This window comes from Pinus tabuliformis, chromosome 7, assembly GCF_031772625.1.
Source record: "Pinus tabuliformis cultivar Carrire ecotype Pingquan chromosome 7, CPIR1, whole genome shotgun sequence".
Classification (NCBI taxonomy): domain Eukaryota; kingdom Viridiplantae; phylum Streptophyta; class Pinopsida; order Pinales; family Pinaceae; genus Pinus; species Pinus tabuliformis.
In genome coordinates, this window is record NC_142293.1 from 1,579,695,134 (window position 1) to 1,579,702,283 (window position 7,150).

A 7,150-nucleotide genomic window follows, 5' to 3' on the forward strand; every position below is an offset into this window, starting at 1 on the left:
GGTGAGGGAGGTCGATCAACTTCTCTCTGCGCAAGCAGAGATAGATATCAAGAGGTTTCTATCTACCTCAATCAGATGGATAAGGAAAGACATTGGGAAGGAGTCATCTATATGCATGCAAATCTGTCAATATGAAGAGCATGCCGTGTCCGCGATCTTTCCTTTCCGGAGCTGGTGCTAATGGGGTTGTTTATGGTGTCGATTCCTCTGAAGATGAGGATGATGGGTATGTAGTAAGTACATGGTTCTGGGGAATTAAGACTGACGTCTTCCCTGAAAGCTTGGCTGGAGACACAGAGAATGCTATCTAATATCAAAGACAAAACTTTAGAATTCAACTATTGTTCTAATGAGCATGTAAACATGGAGCAGGAGGCATTGTGACTGAAGGTGTCGCGGTCCTCGATGCCTTTTTGGTTTGTCAAAATATACATTGCATGAAAGGTCATGAGTTCGATTAGCGGCAAGAGCTGCAGCCCAAGGAGGTCCTGAGATCGATACCGTAGAGGTCCCGCGAGGATGCATTGTTTTTGGCGGATTTCATGAACGAGTGCTCCACGGGTTTGTCTCGAGAATTGAATAGTAATTTCCAGTTCTACAGCGACTGGTCGGAAGAACTACTACCTTCTTTGGGGTATAATTCGGACGTGAGGGTTCCGCAAATCAGGGATTCCGATGCGAGTTTTGGACTGGTGCGGTGAGCGTGGAATACGCCTCTGTTTTGGTATATAAAGCCTCTGTTGAATACACCTCTGTTTTGGTATATAAAACCTCTGTTGAATATGTTGTCCATATGCTGTTGATATATACCGATGATATATACCTCTGATATGATACAGAGAACGTGCATATAGATGCCTTTTGCAAAAGATTGAAAGATACTGTAACTATTCACAAACTATTTATTGCCTCCAAATCCGAATATTCAGCCATTCTCTAGCGGAAATTTCATGGCTAATTGTGTCTAACAAATATTTGTGTTTAACAAATTGAATATATTTTGTCTTATATTGCAATCGCCTCAGAAAAATTTAGACGCTGCATAATAGCACCCTTTGCAGTCTCAACAAAGCAAGTGTCTTGAATAGAACCTAGTTGCTCAAAGATCTGAACACAAAGGCGCTTCTCACTGCCAAGAAGAACCTAGACAGCGATCTTTACAACCTGATTCCATTTTTCTAAATTCCTCACAGGCAAGAGGAACAGTCTAATCGAGGTGACTGATTTGTTGGTTCTTTTACCGGTCAAAATTATGTTTCTATGGTCAATGAAACTGTGACTTAATTAATTGCTACATTGATGCACTGTTTAACATGGTATGGTTTTCTGAGCTTGAACAAAATTATGCCATTCAAAGAGTGAAGTCAGCATATAAAAGGATTTTCCAGTAGGAACACATACTGGTACTTTGGCATTTTTGTTTGCAGCAGGTGTTGAGATATAAAAGTTTTCAATAAATTTGCATTGTCTAGTTTGTTGGCTCCTTGCAAATTTTGGGAAAGAAAGAATTATAGTGTTGAATGAATACTTAAGCTGCTTCCAGGTATGCTTCAAGACATTGCAAAAGACTCAAAGTTCGTATACTTGCAGTATTTCCAATTAACATAATTTTGTGGCGCTTGTGTGTCATGCAAAATACAAACAACCTGTAGATTTGGAGGTTGAAGAGATACAAACACAATATATATATATATATATATGTGTGTGTGTGTGTGCATTGATTCCTTGTTATTTCGACTGTTGCATAAGAGTTTGGTGGGCTGTATAAAGGCAATGATTGTTTTGACAAATAAAAGTAGTCTTTTGTGGAGAAAAGTTTAGTCGATTGTATTGTCAGAACATAGTGCTGGTCATTTTTATGTAATGGATTGTAATTGGTGCTTGCTGGTTGCACACTGATCATTTGCTGCACATTTATAAAGGATATTGCTGTGTACTATGAGTGATATTACTTTTCTGCATTGAGTAGTAGTTTTGTTCAGTTTTTTAAGGTGTAATTTTGACATTGAAGAAAAAAATGGCCAGAATCAATGAAGTATTAGAGTTTTTCAAAACTCTGATATTGTCTACCACTCATGATACATTAAAAATCAGCAAAGTTTCTCTCACAGACATTCAGGTCTGTCTACAAAATGCACAAGAGAAAAATGATTTTTGCAGCTCGAATCTCAGCTACAACAAGAAAATTAAAACAGAGGAGTCATTCTGAACATGTTTCTGTTCAAAACATTGAGACTACAACCCATCAGAAGCAAATCAATAATGTTATAGTTGGTTCAGATTTAATACCCAATAAAGCAGCAGTTGTACATGCAGATGCAGAAACTCAGTCTGCACTTCTCAAGCCCATCATCAGACCTTGGGAATAGCTTGTCCACAACAAGCACAGAACTAGTATTGGATATGAGAAGGACTTGTCCTTTCATATTCCAGACTGTTCAAAGCCCATTCAGTTTCAGAGTGCTGGATTCCTTCATGACAGTTCACCTCCAGCTGTTCCAGATCCTACTCCTCTTCCACAGCAACAACAACAAATTGTGAAATGCCAACACTGTGACCAAGTTGGCCATTTGAAAAATCATTGTTTTGATCTTCATCCATGTAAGCATTGTCATAAAACCACCCATTCTTCACACAGATGCTTCAGAAACAAACGTCCTGCAAAAACAAAGATTCATCTTGGATGGATCGCTTCTTGGCAATGGGCATCAACAGCCAAGAAGATATTTCAGTCATATATCCGAACTTGTTCCAGAGTATTGAACAGTCTTGCAATTGATTTTTCTCCATCATTTCACCTTGTATCTGATGGGGGGGAAATGATGGTCATCTACATGCTTCAAAGCTACATCAAGCGAACCTGAACCACAACCTACCACACCAGTTTCAGCGTTGTAGCCAGAGACAAAGATGCCCCTGAGCATGCCTTCAGTTGGTAATCTGAGACTTTTTCTAGCAGAAGACTTCAGCTTCTTGCCAGTTTCGGAAGAATTCCAGGAACAAAATTGAGAACACTTCCTCTAGCAGAAGACTTCATCTTCTCACCAGTTTTGGAAGAGTTCCACAAATTATGTTGTTGCCCATGTGTGTTTAACAAGACTTTTGAATATTTTGAGTTAATTTGAGGAACCAATTCTATCTTCTTTTTGTTGTTCAATGTTGTGGCTGATTGACTGAGTTTGCAGTAGCTGGTAATTTCTTCAAGTGTGCAAGGCAAGGGTGTAGGGCCCCCACACCAAGCTAAGTACATTGCATGGTTAATTTCGCTTAATTTTCATCAACTAGTTTTGCTTCAGATTTGTTCAATTAATTAGATGAATAAGAATTATTATGTTTGCTAATGAATCTTGGTTTACTTCTAATCTACATATGAAGGGACAAACCAGTATTTAAGTTAAACTCTCATTTTATCTGATATAAGAACAAAAACTAAAATCCATTTCATTTTTATTTTCTGAATTCCTAGTCTTAAATACAACAGTAACATTGATTAATGAAATTGTGAAGAAGGACAACATGGACCTCCTCAGTTAGGAGCCTCTTCTATTACTCTTTATGCATCATAAACTGTTGTTAATCAGGTGTTTAGTTTCTCTTCATGAAAGTAGCATTGTAGGGAAGGACAACCTGGTTCTCCTAAGTTAGGAGCCTCATCCCTCACATATTACATAAGTGAATCAGGAATTACTTAATTAGATTTTATATTTGTAATATGTATTTCTTTCAAACTTTATATTTTATCTTCTAAAATTGACTACAACTGAAATCCATATATTTTGGACAGGGTTCCAAGCTTACAAGCCCGAATTGATAATTAAAAACTTGTGTTAGTTTATATAGTAAATTGACCCAACATTTTTTGAACCATTGTCGGGGAAACATACTTCAATATAGTCAATTAAGAAAATTGTTTAAAAAAAACACTTTTCATTACGGTTATTCATGCTTAGACATAGAAATTAGAAAGGTAGATCCCCAAACAAAACCCCCAACCACTAATAAAAGCTCACTAACTACAAAATCCATTTGCAAAACAAAGATCTACAAAACATGATGTTAAGGAAGTCATTTAGAAAATGAGGGTATGCCACCACAAGGCTATTCTCAGATCCTTGTCCACAATTTAGAATAGTCACTAGGAATGAATCTTCATTTCAAAAGATAGAAGAGAAACAAAGTATACATCAAGAAGATCCACAAGAAGAGAACCTATAAGCTTCTTCTAGTTATCTTTGTAAAGAGATAAATGAGTTATGGATCACATGCAATGAAGTTCAAACAATAGAGCTAGAAATTGAAGAATTTATAGAAAATCCCTAGTGCATTCATGATTTTGAACAAGTTCCACAAGAAGAACTTTGTGCTATAATAGTTGAGCAAAATCAAAAACTTAAAGATCGCATTCAAACTTGGTTTCAACTAGTCATTAGGGCACAATACCACTCCATTTTTCAACATCCTTTAGCATTAAACCTTTATCATCAACTAATTTTTCAAGTCCAAATATTCATTAAGGTATATTTTTCAAACTTGGATATGAATTTAGTTATGATTTTGTTACGCAAATGGATGCATTGGAAATTCTCTTATACTTGAGAAAATGACTTATTTTTCTACAATAGAGTAGGATAGAATAACATAAATAAACAAATAGGTAGAATCATTTCACAATAAAAAAATTTCTCATGAATAAAATTTCACATCATTGTTCAATACTCATTTGGAAGGATTTTATGGCAAAATGCAGTGAATAATATTTTGAAAACTAGTTTTTAAACCTATTTTTCAATTTGGATCACAAATGAAAAAGACAAAATAAAAATAAACACTAGATCTCAAGAGAAATTTTGAGGACAAAGTTATTACAACCTATATTTGAGGTGTTTAATGGAAACATTTTACCTGATATTCATATGGAAGATAGCCCTTGCAATCTAGTTTCCAAATCACTTTGAATCACCTCAATCAAATATCATATGAAAAAATTATTCTTGAAATACTAACTATTTCTCGAAAAATCTGCATAGTGACAATTATAGGTCTTGACTGTTCATTGACATATTTGACATAACAAATCATCTTATTTTCAAAACCTGTTTATATGGGTCAGAGATATTCAAGTCTAGTTTAAGACACAATTTGAATCATCTCATTTGAAGGTCAAATGAAAAAGTTATACCACATTTAGTGACTGCATGTCTTCAAATTAGCATAGAAAAACTTTGTCTCCTAGGTCTGTTCATCAGCAATTTTGTCATATCAGATTTAAGGATTTTAAATACATGTTTCTACTGAATAGACAAAAATGAATCTACTTTAATCTCCAAATGGAATCACATCGATCCGATCATTAACGAAAATGTACACTCCAAATAGTGATTGTTGGTCTAGTCGAAAATTCACAAGCAACTCTATCAAACAGGGTACTCTTCATCATTTTTAGCATATCATTTCAAATCATTTTGAAAACATGTTTATACTGGAAGTAGTCATATGAATTCACTTCAACTTGGCTTTGGAATCACTCTAATTGGACATAAAACAAAGATTTTGTGAACAAAATACCGCTAGGAGGTCTAGGTTGGCCACCATTCCTCAAGGGGTAAACAAATACATTTTCTTTGTATATCATCATTGGACTTGTTTTTCAAGCATTGCTTGTAATTATTTTACATATTTCTTGGAAGAAGAGAGACTATACACCTCTCTTCCTCCATCATCTAATATTGTATTGCAGGCAAATGCTATGTTTTTGTAAGTCTCGGGAAGATTTAAAGAGTGAACTCCATGGACGAAAAACTTTTCAAAGTCAATCTTTAAGGATTCATATCTATGAATATGAAATGAAAATATTCAAGTAAAAATAAAGTGGAATTCACTTGATGTGGAAACTCTTGAAACATTCTTTCAGTGGCCAACCAACAAAACCAACAACCCTACAACATGAATCAAGATCGAGGAAAAAGACATGAAGCTAATAATCAAAAGAAGAAATCAAGTTTTGTACCATGTCAAGTCACATCCATCGCCAAAGAAGACTTTCATAAGCCATATTGTTCAGAATTTCATTCATCTACCATATTGTATATTAAGCTTCACAATCATTCAGATCTATCATGTTGAAATCCAAATCATGATTTCAACCTATGATACTTTCATAAGCTTTCCATACCTCCCTACATCCTTATACCACCTCCACCTAGAGAAAACATTTTTAGTATATCATTTCAAATCATTTTGAAAACCTGTTTATACTTGAAGTATTCATATGAATTCACTTGAACTTGGCTTTGGAATCACTCTAATTGGACATAAAACAAAGATTTTGTGAACAAAAATACCGATAGGAGGTCTAAGTTGGCCACCATTCCTCAAGGGTAAACAAATACATTTTTTTTGTATATCATCATCGGACTTGTTTTTCAAACATTGCTTGTAATTATTTTACATATTTCTTGGAAGAAGAGACACTGTACACTTCTCTTCCTCCATCATCTAATATTGTATTGCAGGGAAATGCTATGTTTTTGCAGGTCTCGGGAAGATTTAAGGAGTGAACTCCCTTGACGAAAAACTTTTCAAAGTCAATCTTTAAAAATTCATATCTATGAATATGAAATGAAAATATTCAAGTAAAAATAAAGTGGAATTCACCTAATGTTGAAACTCTTGAAACTTGCTTTCAGTAGCCGACCAACAACCCTACAACATGAATCAAGATCGAGGAAAAAGGCATGAAGCTAATAATCAGAAGAAGAAGTCAAGTTTTGTACCATGTCAAATCACATCCATTGCCAAAGAAAACTTTCATAGGCCATATTGTTCATGATTTCATTCATCTACCATGTTGTATGTTAAGCTTCACAATCCTTCATATCTATCATCTTGAAGTCCAAATCATGATTTCAACCTATGATACTTTCATAAATTTTCCATACCTCCCTACATCATTATACCACCTCCACCCAGAGAAAACAAAAAACAAAACAAAAAAAAATTGGTTGTGAAAATCCAGGAAACTAGCACAATACAAACTCGAATTCATATCGGAAAACCAACCTGTTTGGCCTATATGAATTATTTACCTTGTTTTACTCTTACTTGTGTTTGATTTTGCAAAAATAATCCTCTAAGAAATGCAAGACTTGAG